Source organism: Lissotriton helveticus, chromosome 5_1 (assembly GCF_964261635.1).
Source record: "Lissotriton helveticus chromosome 5_1, aLisHel1.1, whole genome shotgun sequence".
Classification (NCBI taxonomy): domain Eukaryota; kingdom Metazoa; phylum Chordata; class Amphibia; order Caudata; family Salamandridae; genus Lissotriton; species Lissotriton helveticus.
The window spans coordinates 1,988,720,574-1,988,734,527 of record NC_136065.1 but is presented as its reverse complement, the minus strand read 5'-3'; positions in this window follow the sequence as shown (position 1 = coordinate 1,988,734,527).

Genomic DNA, 13,954 nt, shown 5'->3' with positions numbered 1-13,954 from the left:
GCTTTTATCGGCCTCACTTCTTATTGCAGACAATGGATTCCTCAGTATGCATTTCTAGCCAAGCCACTGATACAGTTAACGACACAGGAGACAGCCGTATCGACTGTCCTCCCTTGGACATCTGAACATACACTTAGTTTCAATGAGTTAAAGAAAGCTTTATGCCAAGCTCCAGTTCTAGCTACACCGAACTACAGTAAGCCTTTTACACTTTTCGTCACTGAACGCGAAGGTACAGCATTATCTGTTCTCACACAAGATCAAGCAGGACAATACAAGCCCTGTGCTTATTTTTCGAGCACATTAGATCCTGTAGCCCAGGCTCTGCCTGCGTGCCTCAAGTCAGTTGCAGCCACAGCACTAGCTATCAGACAAAGTGATTCCATAGTATTAGGACATTCCTTGACAGTACAAGTTCCACACTCCGTGGAAGTTCTTTTAAACCGTACACAGACTCAACACTTGACAATTGCACGTTTAACAGGTTATGAATAGACACTGTTCCAGCCACACATAGAAATCAGACGCTGCAACGTTCTAAATCCTGCTACACTGTTACCGTCAGTTACTTCGAATCCTGCCACACACGACTGTGTGGAAGTAGTTAACATTATGACTAAGCCAAGACAAGATCTGACAGATATTCCATTACCAGATCACGACCTGACACTTTATGTGGATGGTTCATGTATGAGAACAAGTACAGGAGAACTAGTAGCCGCGTATGCAGTGACTACTGACACTGAAGTTATAGAAACACACCGTATTGACACCCTGTCTGCTCAAGCAGCAGAGCTAGTTGCTCTGACACAAGCCTGCATACGTGCTAAGAACCTGAAAGTAAACATATACACAGATTCACGCTACGCATTCGGAGTCGTACACGACTTCGGAGTGCTCTGGCAGGAGAGAGGTTTCATGACCTCTCATGGAACCAAGATTCAGCATGGTCTCCTTATTCAAGCTCTGTTAGATGCCATACATTTACCGACATCTATTGCTATCATGAAGTGCAAAGCACATACGAAAGTTACTGACACTATTTCCCAAGGTAATGATCTAGCAGATCGCACAGCCAAGCTCACAGCACAGACTCCAGACATTTCAGTTAATCCGACACAGACACATACTCCAGCTCCGACTACCTGTATGACAGTTAAGGACCCTACTCAAGATGTCATAGATATCCAGTTACATGCTACTCCCGATGAAATCAAGAAATGGTCCGAACAAGGAGGGGTCCAGACAGATCAGGGTTGGGTAACGAAGGGTAGAGCCACATGGTTTCTCCCCGACTCCATGGTTCAAGTCATTATCAATACCGCACATAGTCCAGCACATTTAGGAGAAAAAGCTATGTTAGACAGTATCCAGAACATTTGGTTCAACAAGCATTTACGAGCTGCAGCCAAGCAGAAAGTCCGTACCTGTATGATATGTTGCCAGTTCAATCCAGGTAAAAGTGTCCCGGTGGAACAAGGTGGATTCCAGCCCCCTGACCACCCTTTTGAAGTCCTCCAGATGGATTATATTCAGATGGAGCGATGTCGAGGTTTCAAGTATGTCCTTGTAGTTGTATGCGCTTTGTCCAGGTGGACAGAGGCATATCCAGTTCCAGATTACACAGCCGCGACCACTGCCAAGCAGTTGGTTCGTGAATTCTTCCCCCGTTATGGACTCCCTAGGGTCGTGTATTCTGATAACGGCCAGCCATTCTCATCTGAGCTCATGAAACATGTTTCCCTGTTGTTAGGGTACCAGTGGAAGTTCCATTGTGTACGCCATCCTGAAGCAGCCGGTCTCGTAGAGAGACATAATCAGACCCTGAAAATCCGTATTGCCAAGATATGTCAAGAAAAAGGTGTAGACTGGCTAGTAGCTCTGCCAGTCGCTTTGTTTTATATGCGCATGGTCGCACATTCCAGATCAGGTCTGTCCCCGTATGAGGTCGTATTCGGCCGCCCCCCTAATATGTGGGGTACACCTAGACCCCGAAGTATTACCGATGTTTCAAGTAATATGCTGACAGATTACCTAGCTTCCTTGATGTCTGCCCTACACTCTTGTCGTTCACAGGTTGCCGCCGCATTTCCAGACAATACCGAGGTGGCACCGCATGAAATCGTTCCCGGATGCATGGTTCTTGTCCGGAATTTTGATCGTTCAAGTCCACTGGAGCCCCGCTGGAAGGAGCCCAAGCAGGTCCTCCTGGCCACCCGTACTGCCGTCAAGCTGGAAGGCAGGAAGGGCTGGGTCCACCTGTCTCATGTGAAAAATTTTTACAGACTAAAGACTGTTTCCAAGAACATTTCCGAGGATTTTAAGGATTGCCAAAGTACTATTCTTAAGGACTGTCCCGCAAAAGACTATGATACAAATCCCTCCCTGTTAGAGAAAACTCCGCAGCAGGAGTATAAGAAAAAATTAAGGTCTAGTAAAATAAGTCAGCCAGTTTGATTGTCTAAGTCCTCCCCTAGGTGAAACGGTTAGACCGGTTTCTGACATGTATAAAATAGACCCCCATAGTGAGAGAGTTAGTCAAAACTCAATCCGATGTATCGTTTTTCTAAGTTTCATATTGTTTTTCAGCCTTATGACTACCTGCACAGGTTATGCTTTTTATTTATGTTTTCCAGTTTCTCATGTAAATAAGTCTTCTATTGCTACAGTAGAGCACACGTTTAGTGATCTGCCTTCTCATGAACTCTCATATCGTCTTGCTATGCGTAATAATTCCTTTATCCGCATGTTACATTATTCACACCAGACCAGCAATGCCACTAATTGTTGGGTGTGTGGTCGACTCCCCCCTTTCCAGACACCGAAGGGAGTTCTGCCACTCTTTCCTTATCCATTTTCACATAATGGTTCATGTGGAGCATGGTCCACGTTAACGTCATCCTCAACAGATATGTCTTTTCTTAACAGTACATGTTTTCCAGACAAGCAAGGTCTTCCCCACAGAACAGGGTTAGATCTAGAAAATGAAGTTTATAATTTGGGTAATTATTCTTCGAATTTCATGGTCCTGAATGTTCAGTCTGATACTACTCCAGACTTACCTGCTATGTCAGTACTGCCAGTTAAAGGCGAATTATGTGTCCGAAAGAATGGTTCCGTACATGTAGGACATAGTGATTGTACTACTATTGTCAAGTATAGTGACAGTAGGAAATCTATTTTTAAAGCTTCACGTCATTCTTATTTTGTTTGTGGTCAGACCGCATATGTTCGTCTGCCCCTCGATTGGGAGGGAACCTGTTACATTGCCTTCCTACTGCCACCAGTTTTTCTAGCCCCACCTGACTACCATAGGAATTCCCACCTAGTACATATCAGACACAAGAGAGACCTCCCGATTGTCGATTATACTGAAACTGCTCTAGAACAATACATAGACATCAATAAAGGTGTCTTCCCCTATTTAGGTACTGTCGTGAATAGTAAACTGATACGTAGATTAACCAGAACACTCGAGGCAGTAGTGATTGAGACTACCTCTGCTCTAGGTAATTTAACCGAGGAGCAATCCTTTATGAGAATTGTCGTGCTCCAGAATCGTCTCGTCCTTGACGTCATACTGGCCGATAGGGGCGGGGCTTGTAGAGTCATCGGATCTAGTTGCTGCATTTTCATTCCTAATAACGCACCGTCTGTTTATTCAGCTATAACCAGACTCCATAAAATTGCCCATATGTTACACCAGAATCCAGGCACCTGGACATGGTCCGGTTGGTTCTGGAATATAATTTCCGCCTGGGGATGGAAAGTATTGTCATTTCTGGGTATTGCAGTAGCGATCATATTCAGCTGCTGCCTCTGTTTACAATGTGGCCCTGCGATTTGTGGCATTTGTGCTACCTCTTGTATTCCTAGTCCCAAGTCCCGTTCTAAATCCCGTTCCAAGAAAATTCGAGACGAGCAAATGATACTGTATGAAATGATAGATGGTATCATGAATATTGATGTTTCCTGATGGAAACGTAGTGACAAGGAGGGAATGTGGAAAAGTAAATTTTGCCATGTTCTGTGTCCCTACGTGTTCCCCATCCTATGTTATGTGTGTATGATTAATATGCATATGTATCCCCCATGTTCGATTAAAGACGCAATTACAGTTGTGTCCATCCCTAGTATGCCAGTTTCCAGTTCTCGTGAATACTACGAATATCAGGCCTATGTAAAGTTACGTTGCCACGTTTCTCAGTGTGCACGTTATTTCATTGAAAAGTCCCCGTTTCTAGGCCTCAAAAGGGCCCGGACACCAGATTCAGCTCCTGTCTCCTGAGCCCTCGCTGAGGAGCGATACAGCCCCACCTGTATCCCTGACCCTTCACTTACTTCCTGCCTCACAGTGCCCGGCTCGGCCTGGCTCTGCCTGCTAGTCTGCCAAGAGTATGTTATGTTTCTAGTTATCAGTCCAGCCCTCCTTCTCTGCATTCCTAAGCTACTGAATCGCATCAATAGTTTCCGTCACAGTCTAGTCTTTACGTCTCCATGTAAGAGAAAATACTGTATTAATGGTCATTTCATATTCTTCATCACGCACTACATGTAGAATAATGCACGCACCAGTCTTAGAGTCTGTTAGCCTTTACCCCGATACCTTTTAGTTTATTTCAACATGTTCTCTAAACATCAGATACTAGATATTGTTTAGGTACATGTCGCCCTGACTCTCCAGACTTCAGTCTCTGCTCCTAGCGCAGAAGTCATAGCCCCCAGCTTCTCCTAGTAACACGTCATTGTCAGTTTGTGCGCACCATTAGGTTAAAGGTCCCGGCTCCTTAGGTAGCCCCCTCCATGTTTCCGCCCCCTTTATGACATATTCTGTTACGTTTACATCACATGTCTATGTATACGCCTCTTGTTACACCTACTTTCACCCTTATCTTTCGCGACTGCTATTGACCACACCCACTGCTCCGCCTATTGTATGTATTGCAATGCAACAGTTTTAGTATATATGCTTGTGTACTGTTATTAAATGTTACGCCAGTCCAATCCTGTCCCAGGCAGCGCTGCCATCCTATTCCTGTGCAGGTTGTCCTGTTCCTGTCCTTTATGCTGTATTAAACCTGCAAACTCCTACTACCTCGAATCTTGACTCTTATTTATTGAGCTATCTGTTATTGCTATGTCCAGTCAAACCTAGATCCGGTATTATTTATTTATATACCACAGGAAGAGTCTTCCAAAAGGTCATCTGTGCCGGTAAGGAGGAGATAGCTCGCATCAGGTAGCCCTCCAGTACATCAGTAAGGGTTCTGTAGATGTAGATACAGAGATACCGGAACGTAGTGGGATAACAAGTGAGCCGTTCATTGTTAATGCTGACCTCACACTCCTGAGTATCCGGGCTGAAGGAATACACTCCAGATTTGGCCCAGTTAACCCTAAGCCTCAAAAGTGCGAAAGGTGCCTGACAGTGTCAGTGACAAGCAGGTCAGGTCTCTGACATACAAGAGGAGATCGTCTGCATATAAAGAGACCACATGGAAGCCATCCGCTAAGGGGATCCCCCACTCTGCGCCCTGGGTTCTTAATAGTGCCGCAAGAGGTTCCATTGCCAACGAGAAAAGTAACGGGGATAGGGGACATCACGGTCTAGTGCCCCTTTTGACTCGGATGATGTCAGACAGCAGTCTACCAGTGCACACTCGCACTGTAGGTGTCCGGTACAACAAACCCACCATGTCCACATAGTCATCTCCAAGATCATATTTCCGCAATACTGCCATGAGATAAGGCCACTCCACAGAGTCAAAGGCCTTCTCTAGATCTAGCACTAGACACCCTGATCGGGGCCACTGCAGCGTAGCATAACCTTGCACTCTGAACAGCCGCCGGATGTTATTAGAGGTGCTACGTGTTGGCACAAAACCATTTTGGTCGCCATGCACAAGGGTGGGTACCAAGGGGGCCAGACGCTGAGCTAGGTACGATACGATACGAGCCCAAGTGCGTGCAGTCTCTGCCGGGCTTCGGGAGGGAGATGAGAGTGGCTTCATTCAGCGTAGGGGGAAGGGAGGAGTCCTCGGCAGCCGCCGTGTACATCTTTAACAGTTCAGGGATCAATATATCTGAGTAGGCCTTAAAGAACTCAGCAGGTAGCCCGCCTGGGCCTGGAGACTTGCCATTAGATAGTGCGAAAATGGCTGTGCGCAGCTCACCAGGCGTGAGTGGGGCCTCCAAGTTATCCCGGTGTACGTCGTCTAACTCTGGTAGTGGTATAGCTGAGAGATATTCAGTGATATCAGCAAGGGGGACCTGCAGCCGAGAGCAATATAGTGTGCGGTAGTGGTCAACGAAAGCCGCGTGAATGCTGCTTTGTGTATAGACCACCTCACCAGGACCGGTGCGTATCGCTGCCACAGGCGTCGCCCGGTGTTTCCCGTTGGATCAGCCAGGCCAACAATTTTCCGGGTTTGTCACCTAGATGAGGTGTGCGTGCCGAATGGGCCGCGTAATTGAGATGACATAGCCTGTCCAGGAAACGTGCATGTGCTGCGCGAGCCTCTAGCAGCGGCTCGTCATCACCCTCCATCGCCTCCTGTTCCCTTTGAAGCAGGTCTGCTTCAACCGGTGTCAGTTCCCCCTCCAATTGTTTCCGCATATTAGCCTGTGTGCCCAGACAATGTCACCACTTTGAATACGTCCCACTCTATTTGGGGGGTGGATGCAGTGTCAGTGTTCTCTTCAAAGTAGTGAGCAGTGTGTGCATATAGGGAATTCCCAAAAAGGAGACTCAAGGAGCAGATTATGGTTGCAGCCTCCAAGTGGGTATAGGCGGGTGCGGGCGTTCCCACGCCAGCTCCAGTACGTGTGGGTTGTGATCAGAGTGAGTGCGGCCCATGTAATAAGTGTCAGTAACATGGGGGAGCAGTTCGCTTGACAACATCATTTCGATCCAACCGTACATGCAATGTGTGTGCGCCTGAATAATAGGAGTACATCTTAGTGGTAGGGTTACGACTCCGCCAAACATCATGCAGATCCCACTGTGAGGCCCAGTTTACGAAGACTTTCATAGCCCGTTGTATCGGAGTGCCAGCCAGGGGCGGAAAAGAACGGTCCAATGCAATGTCAAGAATACAATTATAATCGCCTCCCAACACCCAAGGGATTCCATGCCAAGGTGCCAAGTCTGCAGAGAGCTGCGCAAAGAAACCTCCCTGGTCCGTGTTAGGGGCGTACAGTGAAGCCAAAACCACCGGCTGCCCATCCAGCTTACCATGAACGATTACGAATCTACCCTCCGGGTCTATGCGGGAATGTGAGACTGCAAAAGGAGTCCCGGGCCTCACCCATAACAGTGCCCCTCGGGCGTAGGAGGAGTATCCCGTGGCATAGAGTTGAACTCGCCACCTGCGGCGTAATGTTTGTGCCTCCGCACCATTCAGATGCTTCTCCAGTAGGAGCGCGATATGGAATGTTGGCATTTAAGGTAGGAATAAATCTGTTACCTGCGTGATGGTGTGTGCATGCCTCGTATATTCCACGTACATATTTTTATCGCTGACATTTTATCACTTTAAGTAACCCCCCTACCCGCACCCTGCCACCACCCCACAATGGGTCGCCGCTCCTGCACTCCCCACGCTCCCCCACAGTGGATTAGCAAAGAGACATCCATAAGTGCTTGCAATAAATATACAAAATACCCAAAAAATTGCAGTCCAAACAATGCAATAGGCCATAAAAACAGAACAAGTGAAAAATGCCAAAAGGTCGACTGCTGAACATGCCGCCGTCCAAACTCTCTAATGAAATAGTTAACATTTAAGTTCAGGGGGGTCTCTGTGCACTAGGCACGGCTGTGTTATCACAACAGCTGGGTAAGCAAAGGAGGCTTCACCCCCCCAGGCATCACGAATCAGGCACAGGTAATATGAAGTGTTCCAGCCAATAGCTGCACGGCTCGCCGCACATATCTCACCCAGACTGAGGCGCCATCCGGAAGGTCAATCAGGCCCTGTCATTCCCCATTCAGCCGAGACGACATCAGCTGGGCCCCAGCAAAAAGGGCCATCAGAAAGTCTCCACCAGCACAATGTCTCGCTAAAGGCCAAGCACCAAAAGTCAGTACTCACTGCGCCTCGCGTCAATGGCCAAGCGTCCAGAAGGTGACCATGCTCCGGGTGCCGTCAGGGCCGAGGCCCGACAGGAGCTCGGGGATACAAGGCGACCAAGACGCCGCAGATCAGGCACACTATGCCAGATGTTGTGGCGATCCAATCAATGAAGCAAGTCCGCCGTCTGTGGTGTGACATCTGGCTGTTCCGTGGACATCTGGGAGTCAGGCAGCCCATAAATAGCCTCATCATCGCTAGGCAAGTCTCGGGGGCTGGCATCCAGAGCAGTATCTGTGGTTGGGGAGCAGCTAAGTTCCGCTACCATTCGGAGGGCATCCTGCTGTTCATGATGGATAAGTTCCGCAGGTGGGCTGATATCCGCCGTTGCCCGTGCCCGGTGATGACCTGTTCCTAGGGCGTCGTCGCGGTCCACGATTGCGTTGCATTGTTGAGGGTCCCGACACCCGCCGGGACGTCGCGGCCGCTCCACCGTCCAGCCAAGTCTCAACTTCCTCTGGGCAGGCACAGAAATGCGTTTTGTCTTGCGCTACCACTCTCAGTCTAGCAGGGAAAAGGAGGGAATACTTGAGGTCCAGCTGGCGTAGGCGCTGTTTTACGGCAAGGAAGGAGTGCCTCTGGCACTGAACCTGGATCATGTAATCGGGGAAGAACATTATTTTGCCATTGTCAATGCGGACGTCTTGAAGCTGCCTGGTTTCACGCAAGATGGAATTGCGGTCACGATAGTTCAAAATCCGAAGGAGCAGCGGTCTAGGATTAGACCCTGTAGGAAGCGGCCTCGTCGGCACGCGGTGTGCCCGCTCCATGACAAAGTGAGGCGATAGCGCGCCCTCTGGTAGTAGGGCCTTCAGCCAGCCCTCCATATGCGCCGCAGGCTCCTTCCCTTCCCACCGCTCCGGCACACCTACGATTCTAACGTTGTTTCTCCGTGCCCGCCCTTCCGCATCCTCGGCGCGGTCCTCCAAGAATTCGACCCTATTAAGGAGATCCCGTACCTGCTTATAAGTCTGGGTGACCCGGGGCTCAAGATCTGCCACAGCTCCCTCCAAAGTAGTGGTGCGTTCGGCCAATTTCTTATGATCGGCGCGCAGGTGTGTGAGATCAATTGCAACACTGTCTATTTTGGTCTCTAGAGAGGTACGGGTGAGTTGGACTGATTCATCCAATCTTTCCATAGCAGCCAGCATGGTGACGAGCTTCGCCGCCATCTGGTCAGCATCCGCAGGTTTCGGGATCTTGTCCATTTTCCCCTTCAATTGCGCGCCTCCTGTGCCAGTCCGTGTCCTAATACCCCCAGACATGAGCAGCGTGGTGGGTGAAAAGCTTGCGCCCTTAACAACATCGTCCAGCGGCTGGCGGGGCTCCAGCAGGCAGCTCAGGTAGCGGAAATGGAGAGGCGCACAGGTGCGGGGGGGTTGCGGGGAAGTGTTTCACCTGAAATGGCTTTCGCATCTCTCCTCAGCCTCTCGCCTCCGGCTGACGAGGAACCAGGGTTGGAGGGTCACTGCGTCTGCACCCAGGGCCGGTTGAGGTAATACTCAGCTCCGGACAATGGATTCCAGCCACGGCGGCCCAGGCAACGTCAGTGGGCCAGAGTCAGTTCCCCAGGGCAGCCATTGGACGTGCATTTGGCGGCATCACTGCATAAACCCCACACAGACAGCGCCTCATCCGCTCCTCACCGCAAACCGTGCCAGCCGGCGGCTCCGCCCCGCGATGACTAATGGCGGGTGTCTCGGGTCGGCACCTCACGCAGGAGCACAGCGTTTGCAGATCGCAGGGCCCTCAGGATGGGGAGCGGCCCAGTTCGGAGCCCAAATCCAGCGTAGTTCCAGGCTGCAGCGGCGGTCGTACCCCGTAGACTCAGCGCCCAAAGCCAAAAGCATGCACCACGCCTACCAGGCCATGCCTCGGGGCCTAGCCGGCAGACACAAGCCGCGGCCTCCAGTAGACTGGCCCGCCGACATTGCGACCACCGCCCGTCGCGCCAGGCAAGCACCTCGTTCCGGGGCACTAGTGTTCTGGTGCACGGGGCTCCCAGGGTGGGCGGCAGCTGGATGTTGGTGCCAATGTCCGGGCTCCCACGGGTCACAGCGACGAGCGCCTCAGCTGAGTTCAGCTGTCGGTGTATAAGTGTGACGGAGTAATGGCCTGGGGTAGGGGAGCTCGGCCAGAGCTCTACCCTAGTGCGTCCGTCTCCATTGCGTGCTTAGCCACGCCCCATAACAGAGTTTACTCTCATGAGAAGGTTATTTGCCATCTGGTTTTCAGCACACCCAGAAGTCATTCCCTAATCCAGAGCAGGCAAGAGCATGGCACGCCCGGCTGTCCTGACCTTGCTCCTGCTGTGTTGACAGTCAATACATACAGACGCACCACTGTGGAATGACCGGAACAGCTAACCCTCCACAGGCAACCGTTAACGTCAAAACACTGGAACAGCAGCTCCCTAGCACCTGGAATGAGCATGCACACGACCGCGATGCAAGCCAATGATTCGCATGACGTAACCAATCTAGCGCTGAAAATGCCCTCATGTATGCCTGGAACTCCGCCGACAGCGCCAACCGTTTCGGTGGAGGATGTCCTCGTGGCATCTACAGCAGCCGGCCTACGTGACACATTTACGGGAAGCGCTGGATCTCTATTGGCGAGAGAATCTTGTAGGGGATGTGGATGCCGGGGTGGTGTGGGAAGCCATGAAGCCCACTATCCGTGGAGTGGACATTGCGTGGTGTGCCGCGGCGCGTCGGAAGCGGAGGGAACTGATTACAGACGCGGCCACGCGGGTGGCAACTTTAGAAGAGCAGAACCGCGCGGGTGGAGGTGAAGCCGGGTTGCGACTCCTTCTTCAGGCTCAACAGGCCTATGCATCCGTCCTACTGGATGAGGCTAGACAGGCGTGGCTGGCTACGCGTAGTAGAATATACCAGTGGGGGGACAAATCATGTACGATGCTTCATCTCCAGCCGCTTACGCTGCCGGGACTCACGTCTGCCGACGGTGAGGTCATTACTGATCCCATCGAACTAGCAGCGAGTTTTGCCGCTTACTTTGCTACCCAATACGCCCCTTGCGACCGCCTGTCCGCTGACGAGGTGATTAAATTTATTGAGGACCTGCCCCCCAAGGCAGTGTCTGAGGAAACCAGGATGGCATTAGATGTACCCCTTACGGCTGAGGAACTAGGCGATGCCCTGGGACAGCTAAATACTGGGAAGGCCCCTGGTCCGAGTGGCTACCCGAGTGAGTTCTTTAAAAAGTTTCATATACAGCTGGGGCCCCATTATCACCGCGCGCTTGAGGTTGCGCGTGAACGGGGCTCACTGCCCCAGGACTGGAGGCACGCCGAAATTGTGGTCTTCCAGAAGCCGGGTCGACCCCCAGAGAGGCATGACTCGTATCGTCCCATTTCCTTACTCAATCTTGAGGCTAAAGTTTTGGCCAAAGCTCTGGCGAATCGCTTGTCCCCACATATCACAGATCTTGTACATCCGGATCAGGCCGGGTTCATGCCTCATAGAGCGACGCGACATAACATCAGACGCGCACAGGCGGCGATTGACGCAGTGGGAGCCACGGGAGAGCGAGCGGCTTTGTTGCTAGCGGACATTAATAAGGCCTTTGACTCTGTCAGCTGGACCTACCTCTTTGCGCTATTGCCCCGACTCAATCTAGGCCCGGTTTTCCTGTCCTATATCAGGCTACTATACACTGATATTACGGCCTCGGTGCGGGTTGCAGGGGCAGTATCGGAGACTTTTCCGATTGGTCGAGGGACTCGACAGGGATGCCCACTCTCCCCCTATCTCTTTGCTTTACTTATGGAGCCACTGGCTGCCTGGGTGCGCATAGATGCGCAAATGCGGGGGTTTGTATGGAATGACAGCTTAACTGATAGAATTGCGCTGTACGCGGACGATGTCCTTTTCTTTCTTACTGATCTGCAGCGCTCGGGACCGCGCGTACTGGAAATTATGCACATATTTGGGGAAGTCTCAGGTCTCTATCTGAATCTGCGTAAATCTATCCTCTGGGTGCTGGACGGAAGCGATGTGGCGGATCCCTGGACGCTGGAGCTACAAGTGGTTACACACGGCCTGAAATATTTGGGAGTGTTCCTGTCGAGATCGGCAGACGTTGCTTGGGAGCGCAATGTCGTGCCAGTTTGGGATCGAGTACAGTCGGATGTCAAAACTTGGTCTCGAATGCCCCTCTCGATGTTTGGCAGGTCCGCCATTTTTAACATGGTGGCACTTCCACGTCTCCTTTACCAGTTGCAGAACCATCCATATCCGATTGCACCCCAGTGGTTCCGGCAGGTTAATTCGATCTTAGGCCGTTTTCTATGGGCTGGGGGGACGGCCAGAGTGGCACTTCGTACGTGCTTCTTGTCCACCTATTGTGGAGGCCTGGCCACCTCGGACCTGTTATCTTATTACCAGGCCGCACATCTGCTTATCCTGAACGACTGGTGGTATAGCGACAGGGGGGATCCGGCCTATGCCCTGGAACGCTCCTTGATGGGCGACAACCCACTCCACACGGTACTTTACTCGGCCCGCTTGCGGCGGGGTCTGCCGAGAGTAACATGCCTTGTTTTTGCCATATGGAGACAGGCCTTGCGCCGCATGGGCTGGTGGGGTCGCCTGACCGCGGAGACGCCGCTATGGCGTAATGGTCTCTTACCTGAGTTGTCGGCGTTGACAGGATTCGATGGCTGGGATGCGATAGGGATTTCGCGACTGGGAAATGTGATGTCCGGTACGACGCTCAAGTCCTTTCAGGCACTTAGGGCTGAGTTCGATATGCCCTAGTCCCAATTTTTTCGGTATTTACAACTACGCCATGCACTGTGGCCCAGCATCGCCAACTTAGATTCCCTCCCCGATTTTAGTCCCATCGAGGCGAAAGTCTTTATGGGGGATCTGGGAGAGAAAAAGGTCTCTCGCATCTATCAGACCTTGGTCACTCATTGCTCCTCCACCCTTCTTCCGTTAAAGGCGACTTGGGAAGCTGATGTTGGCCCCCTCGATGAGGATGACTGGAGGGAGGCTCTGGAGTCCCCTAGGGGAGCAGCCATTGCTATGCGGCTTAGGCTCATTCAGTTCAAAATTCTCCATAGGGCCTACTTCACCCGCGAACGATTGTGGAAGGCTGGCTTGATTGAGTCCCCGGAATGTTTGCGCTGCGGAAATGCAGTGGGCAGTTTGCTTCATACATTATGGTCATGCCCGAGGCTGGTAGGCTTCTGGAGAGGTGTGTGGGACTGCCTGTCGGAGGTATTGGGTTGGACTCTTCCTCGCACCCATCGCCTAGGCCTGCTCCACGTTTTAGAGGGAGTTGGTGGAAATGTATATAAACGGCACCTGCTGCTTCTGGGTCTGGTGGTGGCCAAAAGGGACTTGGCCCGAGCTTGGAAGGATGTGAGGGCCCCCCCCCTGGGTGCATGGAGGGCCGAACTAGACTTTTGCATGGGCCTGGAACGGCCGATCTTTGAAGCACGCGGTTGCCCCCGCAAACATTTCAAGATATGGAAGAGGTGGGCCGAGTATAGGGGGTTGACTCTTGACCCTCCAGCAGCACTGGAGGAAGACCTCTAGACTTGTGTTTTTGGCTAGTTCTTGCATTATGCTACGAAGCTTATTTCATGATGTGACACAGCGGCGAATTATACACACGTGCAAAGGGGTGGGGTGGGACGTTGGGAGGGAGTTGGGAGGAATGGGTAGTTTGGGTTTATAAAGGTGGGGGAAGGCATAATAATGTTCCTATATATCTGTCTTTTCTGGACTGCTTAGTTGGACACTTGGTCCTATACTAAAATGGAGAATTGATGCTTGGTGGTGTTCTCCTGA